This window comes from Mustela putorius, unplaced genomic scaffold, assembly GCF_011764305.1.
Source record: "Mustela putorius furo isolate JIRA1106 unplaced genomic scaffold, ASM1176430v1.1 tig00000107_pilon_pilon_pilon, whole genome shotgun sequence".
NCBI lineage: Eukaryota > Metazoa > Chordata > Mammalia > Carnivora > Mustelidae > Mustela > Mustela putorius.
In genome coordinates, this window is record NW_025421284.1 from 5,557,189 (window position 1) to 5,567,669 (window position 10,481).

The following is a 10,481-nucleotide window of genomic DNA, read 5'->3' on the forward strand; positions in this document are numbered from 1 at the left end:
GGGTCAGGTTCACGGTCAGGGTCAGGCTTACGGTCAAAGTCAGGGTTTAGTTAGGTTCCAGTATACGGTCAGGTCAGGGTTAGGTTTAGGGTTAGGTTCAGGGTGAGGTTTAGGGTTTGGGGATAGGGTTAGGTTTAGTCTTAGGGTTGGGGTTAGGGTAGGGTTAGACAGTGTTAGGGTCAGGGTTAGGGCTAGTGTAGGGGTTAGGGTTAGGTTTAGAATCAGGCTTAGGTTTAGGGTCAGGATCCGTGTTATGTTCCTGTTCTCGGTGAGGTTTAGGGTCAGCGTCATCGGTGTTACGGTCAGGGTTTGGGTCAGGCTCACCGTCAGGGTCAGGGTCAGTGTTAGGGTCAGGGTTTGTTTCTTGGTTATGGTCAGGGTCAGCTTCAGGGTATGGTTAGCTTTTGGTCATGCTCACAGTCAGGGTCTGGGTTAGGGTTAGGGTTAGGATTAGGGTTATGGTTAGGGTTAGGGTTAGGATTTAGGGTTAGGGTTGGTGTTAGGGTCAGGGTCAGGTTCACGGTCAGGGTCAGGCTTATGGTCAGAGTCAGGGTTTAGTTAGGTTCCAGTATAGGGTCAGGTCAGGGTTAGGGTTAGGTTCAGGGTCAGGTTTAGGGTTTGGGGTTAGGGTTAGGTTTAGTCTTAGGGTTGGGGTTAGGGTAGGGTTAGACAGTGTTAGGGTCAGGGTTAGGGCTAGTTTAGGGGTAGGGTTAGGTTTAGAATCAGGGTTAGGTTTAGGGTCAGGATCCGTGTTAGGGTCCGGTTCAGGGTCAGGTTTAGGGTCAGCGTCATCGGTGTTACGGTCAGGGTTTGGGTCAGGCTCACCGTCAGGATCAGGGTCAGTGTTAGGGTCAGGGTTTGTTTCTTGGTTAGGGTCAGGGTCAGCTTCAGGGTATGGTTAGCTGTGGGTCATGCTCACAGTCAGGGTCTGGGTTAGGGTTAGGATTAGGGTTATGGTTAGGGTTAGGGTTAGGATTTAGGGTTAGGGTTGGTGGTAGGGTCAGGTCAGGTTCACGGTCAGGTCAGGCTTACGGTCAGAGTCAGGGTTTAGTTAGGTTCCAGTATAGGGTCAGGTCAGGGTTAGGGTTAGGGTTAGGTTCAGGGTCAGGTTTAGGGTTTGGGGTTAGGGTTAGGTTTAGTCTTAGGGTTGGGGTTAGGGTAGGGTTAGACAGTTTTAGGGTCAGGGTTAGGGCTAGTGTAGGGGTTTGGGTTAGGTTTAGAATCAGGGTTAGGTTTAGGGTCAGGATCCGTGTTAGGGTCCGGTTCAGGGTGAGGTTTAGGGTCAGCGTCATCGGTGTTATGGTCAGGGTTTGGGTGAGGACCACCGTCAGCGTCAGGGTCAGTGTTAGGGTCAGTGTTTGTTTCTTGGTTAGGGTCAGGGTCAGCTTCAGGGTATGGTTAGGGTTGCGTCAGGCTCACAGTCAGGGTCCGGGTCAGGGTTAGGAGTTACCTTTATGGTTAGGGTTATGGTTAGGGTGTGGTTTAGGGTGTGGGTTAGGGTGTGGGTTAGGGTCATGGTCAGGATCAGGGTCAGGTCATGGTCAGGGTCATGTTTAGGCTTTGGGTCAGAGTCAGGGTTCAGTTTGGTTCCAGTTTAGGGTCAGGGTCAGGGTTAGGGTTAGGTTCAGGGTCAGGGTTAGGGTCCGGGTTAGGGCTTGTGGTTAGGATTGGGGTTAGTGTTAGGTTTGGGGTTAGGGTAGGGTGAGACAGGGTTAGGTTCAGTGTTAGGGCTAGTGTATGGATTAGGGTTAGGTTTAGAATCAGGGTTCGGTTTAGGGTCAGGATCCGTGTTAGGGTCCGGGTCAGGGTTAGGTTTAGGGTCAGCGTCATTTGTGTTACGGTCAGGGTTAGGGTCAGGGCTCACCGTCAGCGTCAGGGTCAGTGTCAGGGGTCAGGGTTTTTGTTTCTTGGTTAGGGTCAGGGTCAGCTTCAGGGTATGGTTAGGTTTAGGGTCAGGCTCACAGTCAGGGTCCTGGTCAGGGTTAGGTGTTAGGGTTAGGGTTAGGGTTAGGGTTCGGGTTTGGGTTTTCAGGTTTGCGATTTGAGGTTTAGGGTTTGGGTTCGCGTTGAGTTTCAGTGTGAGGGTTATGGTTTAGGGTTCGGGTTCCGGTTCAGATTCGGCTTAGTATTAGTGTTCTGGTTCGGGTTAGGATTAGGCCCTGCATGGTGGCTCGGGGCTGGGTCCATCTGTCCTCCCAGTGCTGACGTTCCTTCTCCTTGGCCCTCTGTCATCCTGGATCCTCTCTAACGTCCTCCTTAAACTATTATGAATGTCCCCAGGAGCAGGGTGGCAGGAGTGGGGTCTCAGAGGGGCTGCCTCGATCCTGTGCCTCAGACAACACTGAGAAAGGAGCCCCAGGACATTGTGTCAGGAGGACGGGGATGAGGATCCCCTCCATCTCCTTGGGCACGAACACTGTTCCATTCCCTGCTGTCTCACCACTGCTGTGCCCAATACTACTGAAAACACATCCGTGGGCCAATCGAGCCAGAGTTTCTGGGGGTGAGTCCCAGGCTGAGCCCTCCTAGGTGATAGGTGGGCCTGTGGCCTGGGATGGGTGCCGCTCACTGTTGTCTCAGACAGGGGTGCCCGTCCGCCTTCTCTCCCAGGGGCCCTGCATCGGACCTCTGCTTCCTCACGTTCTCCCCAGGGCTGCTGGTCCCCAGACCAGACACCTGCCAGTCTGAGGGTGACCAGCACTGCCTCCCCAGGGTTTCCTTTGCCTGAGTCCTTCCCCGGGAGCTCCTGCATCTCCTGACACATACTCCCTGTGTGCCTCTCCTCCCCCTTGAACTTGCACGTGTCTAGTCTCTGTCCCTGTCTCTGTCCCTGTGGGACCCAGAGACTTGGAGCATGGATTGGAGCAGACCCATGGGAGACCTTTTCTCTGGCCTAGGGTTGTGAGCGATGCTTTTTGCGCTCCGCGGTGTGTCTTCCAGCTTTCTGCATTTTCCCTGGTTTTTCTGTGTGGGCCACAGGAGGAAACAGCCGTGTCCTGTCTGGGGACCGACTGTGGTGTCCCAGCAGGAACAGGGGCCTTGGCCCCGAGATTGTGCCCAGAATTCCTAAAGGGGTCCCTAGGATGACATCTCCTCTGTAATCCATTGGGCGTCTCAACATCCAAGAAGGGAAATTCTATGTCAAACAGAGAGAAGAAAAACAAAAACCAAACCTAACCAAAAACCCAAACAAGGGCCCTTTGAAAATAGGTGCAGACACAAAGGCACCTATTGAGGGATTCCACTTCCAGAAACCTCCAGAACACGTGCAGGAACAGGAAGAGAAAGCAGCTTAGGGCTTGCGAGGGGCCAGGCTGGGGGGAACAATGGGCAGGAGGGCTTGGGCTCAGGGTCTCCTCCTTTGGGGAAGGAGATAGCCTGCAACGATGTTCTGGGGCGTGGTGGCACACAGCGTTGGGAATGCACTTCATGCTCATGACGTGTTCAAGGGAAAACAAGAACTTTTATTTAAAATAAAAAATACGCGGCATAGAGGAGATGGACGGCGGCGAGAACGGTGACTCCATACAGGAGAGGAAGAACACAAGGAGGGGGGATGAAACATTCTGGGGGGATGTCGGGGTCAGGGGATGGAACTGACGGCATTTTTCTGGGAAGATCTCCCCGCAGAGCTGTGGGGCTCTGGATGCGGGTCTGGGAGGCCCGCAGGAGAAGGTGTTGGGGCAGGGGTTGGGCTAGGGGCGGGGACAGGGTCAGCAGTAGTGGCCGGTGCAGGATCCAGAGCAGGAGCTGGGTCAGAGGCAGGAACAGGAGCCCAGGCAAGGGCAGGGAAAGGAGCAGGAGCAAAGGAGAGGGACTGGGTCTGGGGCGGGAACAGGGGCCTAGGCAGGGCCAGGGGAAGGGGCAGTGGTCCTGGCAGGGCCAGGGGAAGGGATGGCGGCAGTTGAAGGGGAAGACGCAGGGACAGGGCCTGGGTCTGGGGCAGGAACAGGGAAAGTGGAGGCCTTCCTGGCAGGGGCAGGGGCATGGGCAGACGCAGGGGCAGGGGCAGGGCCAGGGGCAAGACCAGGGGTAGGACCTGGGTCTGGGGCAGGTGCAAGGGCAGTGGCCCTGGCAGGGAAAAGAGAAAGGACAGGGGCAGGGGCAGACGCAGGGGCAGGGGCAGGGGAAGGGGCAGGAGCAGGAGCATGAGCAGGAGCAGGAATGGAGGCAAGTGCCTTGGTGATGACTGGTGCAGGGTCAAGGGCAGGAGCTGGGTCTGGGGCAGGAACAGGGGCACCGGCTGGGAAAGAGGAGGCCTTCCTGGCAGGGGCAGGGGCAGGGGCAGGGGCAGGGGCAAGAACAGGGTTAGGATTTGGGTCTGGGGCAGGTGTAGGGGCAGGTGCATGGGCAGGACCTGGGTCTGGGGCACGTGCCGGGGGAGGTGCAGGGGCAGTGGCCCTGTCAGGGACAGGAGACGGGATAGGAGCAGGGGAATGGGCAGGGGCAGGAGCTGGGGCAAGGGCTGGGGTGATGGCCTGGGCCAGGTCAAGGGCAGGAGCTGGGTCTGGGGCGGGAACAGGGGCCTAGGCAGGGCCAGGGGAAGGGGCAGTGGTCCTGGCAGGGCCAGGGGAAGGGATGGCGGCAGTTGAAGGGGAAGACGCAGGGACAGGGCCTGGGTCTGGGGCAGGAACAGGGAAAGTGGAGGCCTTCCTGGCAGGGGCAGGGGCAGGGGCAGGGGCAGGGGCAGGGGCAGGGCCAGGGGCAAGACCAGGGGTAGGACCTTGGTCTGGGGCAGGTGCAGGGGCAGTGGCCCTGGCAGGGAAAAGAGAAAGGACAGGGGCAGGGGCAGACGCAGGGGCAGGGGCAGGGGAAGGGGCAGGAGCAGGAGCAGGAGCAGGAGCAGGAGCAGGAGCAGGAACGGAGGCAAGTGCCTTGGTGATGACTGGTGCAGGGTCAAGGGCAGGAGCTGGGTCTGGGGCAGGAACAGGGGCACCGGCAGGGAAAGAGGAGGCCTTCCTGGCAGGGGCAGGGGCAGGGGCAGGGGCAGGGGCAAGAACAGGGTTAGGATTTGGGTCTGCGGCAGGTGTAGGGGCAGGTGCAGGGGCAGGACCTGGGTCTGGGGCACGTGCCGGGGCAGGTGCAGGGGCAGTGGCCCTGTCAGGGACAGGAGACGGGATAGGAGCAGGGGAATGGGCAGGGGCAGGAGCTGGGGCAAGGGCTGGGGTGATGGCCTGGGCCAGGTCAAGGGCAGGAGCTGGGTCTGGGGCGGGAAACAGGGGCCTAGGCAGGGCCAGGGGAAGGGGGCAGTGGTCCTGGCAGGGCCAGGGGAAGGGTTGGGCGGCAGTTGAAGGGGAAGACGCAGGGACAGGGCCTGGGGTCTGGGGCAGGAACAGGGAAAGTGGAGGCCTTCCTGGCAGGGGCAGGGGCAGGGGCAGGGGCAGACGCAGGGGCAGGGGCAGGGCCATGGGCAACACCAGGGGTAGGACCTGGGTCTGGGGCAGGTGCAGGGGCAGTGGCCCTGGCAGGGAAAAGAGAAAGGACAGGGGCAGGGGCAGACGCAGGGGCAGGGGCAGGGGAAGGGGCAGGAGCAGGAGCAGGAGCAGGAGCAGGAGCAGGAGCAGGAACGGAGGCAAGTGCCTTGGTGATGACTGGTGCAGGGGTCAAGGGCAGGAGCTGGGTCTAGGGGCAGGAACAGGGGCTCCGGCAGGGAAAGAGGAGGCCTTCCTGGCAGGGGGCAGGGGCAGGGGCAGGGGCAGGGGCAAGAACAGGGTTAGGATTTGGGTCTGCGGCAGGTGTAGGGGCAGGTGCAGGGGCAGGACCTGGGTCTGAGGCACGTGCCGGGGCAAGTGCAGGGGCAGTGGCCCTGTCAGGGACAGGAGACGGGATAGGAGCAGGGGAATGGGCAGGGGCAGGAGCTGGGGCAAGGGCTGGGGTGATGGCCTGGGCCAGGTCAAGGGCAGGAGCTGGGTCTGGGGCGGGAACAGGGGCCTAGGCAGGGCCAGGGGAAGGGGCAGTGGTCCTGGCAGGGCCAGGGGAAGGGATGGCGGCAGTTGAAGGGGAAGACGCAGGGACAGGGCCTGGGTCTGGGGCAGGAACAGGGAAAGTGGAGGCCTTCCTGGCAGGGGCAGGGGCAGGGGCAGGGGCAGACGCAGGGGCAGGGGCAGGGCCAGGGGCAAGACCAGGGGTAGGACCTGGTTCTGGGTCAGGTGCAGGGGCAGTGGCCCTGGCAGGGAAAAGAGAAAGGACAGGGGCAGGGGCAGACGCAGGGGCAGGGGCAGGGGAAGGGGCAGGAGCAGGAGCAGGAGCAGGAGCAGGAGCAGGAGCAGGAACGGAGGCAAGTGCCTTGGTGATGACTGGTGCAGGGTCAAGGGCAGGAGCTGGGTCTGGGGCAGGAACAGGGGCACTGGCAGGGAAAGAGGACGCCTTCCAGGCAGGGGCACGGGAAGGGGCAGGGGAAAGGGCAGGAACAGGGTTAGGACCTGGGTCTGGGGCCGGTGCAGGGGCAGGTGCCTGGGCAGTGGCCCTGGCAGGGAAAGGCCAAGGGCTAGGGGCGGGGGCAGGGGCAGGGGCAGGAGCTGGGGCAAGGGCAGGGGTGATGGCCTGGGCGAGGTCAAGGGCAGGAGCTGGGTCTGGGGAGGGAACAGGGGCCCAGGGAGGGGTCGGGGAAGGGGTGGGACCAAGGGAGGATCTGGGTCAAGGGCCAGAACAGGAGCACAGGCAGGGGCAGGGGAAGTGGGAGTCGCTCTGGCAGGGTCAGGGGCAGGGGGAGCGGCAGGAGCAGGGGCAGGAGCAGGAGCAGGAGCCAGCTCTCCCCGGACAGCATCAGCATCTTCGTGGGCAGGCGCCCGGGCACCTGTGGGCTCCCGGTCTCCCGCCGAAGTGACTCCAGACACCATGTGCCCCTCCGGAGTTGCTGAAGTTGGGAGCTGGTCTAGCTCCTCCACTGGAGAAGCTGGGAGAGGAGAGAAGGTCACCCGCGGGCCTGCCTCTCCCTGTGGCTTTGCAGAGACAGAGCCCAGCCCGGGGCCTCCCGGAGAAGCCGCAGCCACGAAGGAACCCTCCCCGGGACGTCTCCCCGAATGCAGTCCACCCCCTGGGTGCTCCGAGCCAAGTCGAGGCTCCGGGCCCCACACCGGCCTGTGGGGGCTTCTCCCTGTGGGGCCCAGCACCGACCCCTCCCCACACAGCCACAGGCACCCCACCCCAGCCTTCTCACCCTCGGACTTGGCCTCCGTGGGCTCCGTGTCCAGGACCGCAGTGCAGTGGAGTAACCGCGGGGCAGTGGTCTGGGAGGGTAGCGAGGGCCTTCCCAGGACCGGGGACTCCGGGGTCGGGGAGGGGTGCGTGTCTTCCCGCCTCCTTCCTAGTTCAATCCGTGGCCTGCCAAGGCAGAGACGGGGAGTGTGCAAGAGGCGTCAGAGCCCTGCCTGGCCGTACCCACCGTGCTCCTGCCCAGTGCCCCTGCTTCTCCCAGATCCCACGCAGACCTGTGCGTGCACAGCCCCCGCACCTGGGTCCGTGACCTGGCCTTGACGGTCTCTGGATCAACCCTGGACAGAAGGGTGCAGCCCCCACACTCCGTCCCATGACCTGCCCACCAGGCATCTGACCCCTCATCAGCCTGCTCCTGCTTGGGGCGTCTCCACCCCCCATGAGCTCTCTTTACACACACACACACACACACACACACACACACACATCCACACACGGGGAGGAGCCCTAGGCCTACAGGGGTCGGTCAGAAGGTGTGGGGGCCTTCTGACTTGAGCCTCCCGGTATCACCTTTTGATTCTTTTTGCCAAAGGGCCAGAGTCGTCGGGGAAGCCTGACACGACCTGCGCAGTGGGGGGACGTGTCTGGCGGGCGAGCTCTCCCTCTGCCTGCATCCTCTGGGCTTCGGTAGGCAGCAGCAGAACATGGCGCTTCCTTCAGGATCTGCCCAGAAATGAGCTGGGCAGGGGGGGGTTTTCTCTGGAATGTGGGTGCCTGGATACGTGGGTTCCAATTCCGTTGGGCTGTGTCGTCAGGGAAGTGAGGTCACCACTGCCTGGGGGCTCCTTCCCGGACTTCCTGCTCCCACCAGAGCTCCCTGAGGGTTAGGGTTAGGGTTAGGGTTAGGGTTAGGGTTAGGGTTAGGGTTAGGGTTAGGGTTAGTGTTAGTCAGGTCAGGGTCAGGTTCACGGTCAGGGTTAGGCTTAGGGTCAGAGTCAGGGTTTAGTTAGGTTCCAGTATAGGTTCAGGGTCGGGGTTTAGGTCTATGGTGGTTAGGGTTACGGTCAGGGTTGAGGTTTAGGTTTAGGTTTAGGGTTTGGGTTAGGGTTAGGGTTAGGGTTAGGGGTTGGTGTTGTTAGGGTCAGGGTCAGGTTTCACGGTCAGGTCAGGGTTTAGTTACGTTTTAGTATAGGTCAGGGTCAGTGTTAGGGTAGGGTCAGGGTTAGGGTTAGGGTTAGGTTCAGGGTCAGGTTTAGGGTTTGGGGTTAGGGTTAGGTTTAGTCTTAGGGTTGGGGTTAGGGTAGGGTTAGACAGTGTTAGGGTCAGGGTTAGGGCTAGTGTAGGGGTTAGGGTTAGGTTTAGAATCAGGGTTAGGTTTAGGGTCAGGATCCGTGTAAGGGTCCGGTTCAGGGTGAGGTTTAGGGTTAGCATCATCTGTGTTACGGTCGGGTTTGGGTCAGGCTCACCGTCAGGGTCAGGGTCAGTGTTAGGGTCAGGGTTTATTTCTTGGTTAGGGTCAGGGTCAGCTTCAGGGTATGGTTAGCTTTTGGTCATGCTCACAGTCAGGGTCTGGGTTAGGGTTAGGGTTAGGATTAGGGTTATAGTTAGGGTTAGGGTTAGGTTTTAGGGTTAGGGTTGGTGTTAGGTTCAGGGTCAGGTTAGGGTTAGGGTTAGGGTTAGGGTTAGGGGTTAGGGTTAGGGTTAGGTTTAGGGTTAGGGTTAGGATTTAGGGTTAGGGGTTGGTGTAGGGTTGGTCAGGGTCAGGTCAGGTTCACGGTCAGGGTCAGGCTTACGGTCAGAGTCAGGGTTTAGTTAGGCTCCAGTATAGGGTCAGGTCAGGGTTAGGGTTAGGGTTAGGTTCAGGGTCAGGTTTAGGGTTTGGGGTTAGGGTTAGGTTTAGTCTTAGGGTTGGGGTTAGGGTAGGGTTAGACAGTGTTAGGGTCAGGGTTAGGGCTAGTGTAGGGGTTAAGGTTAGGTTTAGAATCAGGGTTAGGTTTAGGGTCAGGATCCGTGTTAGGGTCCGGTCAGGGTGAGGTTTAGGGTCAGCGTCATCGGTGTTACGGTCAGGGTTTGGGTGAGGCCCACCGTCAGGGTCAGGGTCAGTGTTAGGGTCAGTGTTTGTTTCTTGGTTATGGTCAGGGTCAGCTTCAGGGTATGGTTAGGGTTGCGTCAGGCTCACAGTCAGGGTCCGCGTCAGGGTTAGGAGTTACTGTTATGGTTAGGGTTAGGGTTAGGGTGTGGTTTAGGGTGTGGGTTAGGGTGTGGGTTAGGGTCATGGTCAGGATCAGGGTCCGGTCATGGTCAGGGTCATGTTTAGGCTTTGGGTCAGAGTCAGGGTTCAGTTTGGTTCCAGTTTAGGGTCAGGGTCAGGGTTAGGGTTAGGTTCAGGGTCAGGGTTAGGGTCCGGGTTAGGGCTTGTGGTTAGGATTGGGGTTAGTGGTTAGGTTTGGGGTTAGGGTAGGGTGAGACAGTGGTTAGGTTCAGTGTTAGGGCTAGTGTATGGATTAGGGTTAGGTTTAGAATCAGGGTTAGGTTTAGGGTCAGGATCCGTGTTAGGGTCCGGGTCAGGGTTTAGGTTTAGGGTCAGCGTCATTTGTGTTACGGTCAGGGGTTAGGGTCAGGCTCACCGTCAGCGTCAGGGTCAGTGTTAGGGTCAGGGTTTGTTTCTTGGTTAGGGTCAGGGTCAGCTTCAGGGTATGGTTAGGTTTAGGGTCAGGCTCACAGTCAGGGTCCTGGTCAGGGTTAGGTGTTAGTGTTAGGGTTAGGGTTCGGGTTTGGGTTCAGGTTTGCGATTTGAGGTTAGGGTTTGGGTTCGCGTTGAGTTTCAGTGTGAGGGTTATGGTTTAGGGTTCGGGTTCCGGTTCAGATTCGGCTTAGTATTAGTGTTCTGGTTCGGGTTAGGATTAGGCCCTGCATGGTGGCTCGGGGCTGGTCCATCTGTCCTCCCAGTGCTGACGTTCCTTCTCCTTGGCCCTCTGTCATCCTGGATCCTCTCTACGTCCTCCTTAAACTATTATGAATGTCCCCAGGAGCAGGGTGGCAGGAGTGGGGTCTCAGAGGGGCTGCCTCGATCCTGTGCCTCAGACAACACTGAGAAAGGAGCCCCAGGACATTGTGTCAGGAGGACGGGGATGAGGATCCCCTCCATCTCCTTGGGCACGAACACTGTTCCATTCCCTGCTGTCTCACCACTGCTGTGCCCAATACTACTGAAAAACACATCCGTGGCCAATCGAGCCAGAGTTTCTGGGGGGTGAGTCCCAGGCTGAGCCCTCCTAGGTGATAGGTGGGCCTGTGGCCTGGGATGGGTGCCGCTCACTGTTGTC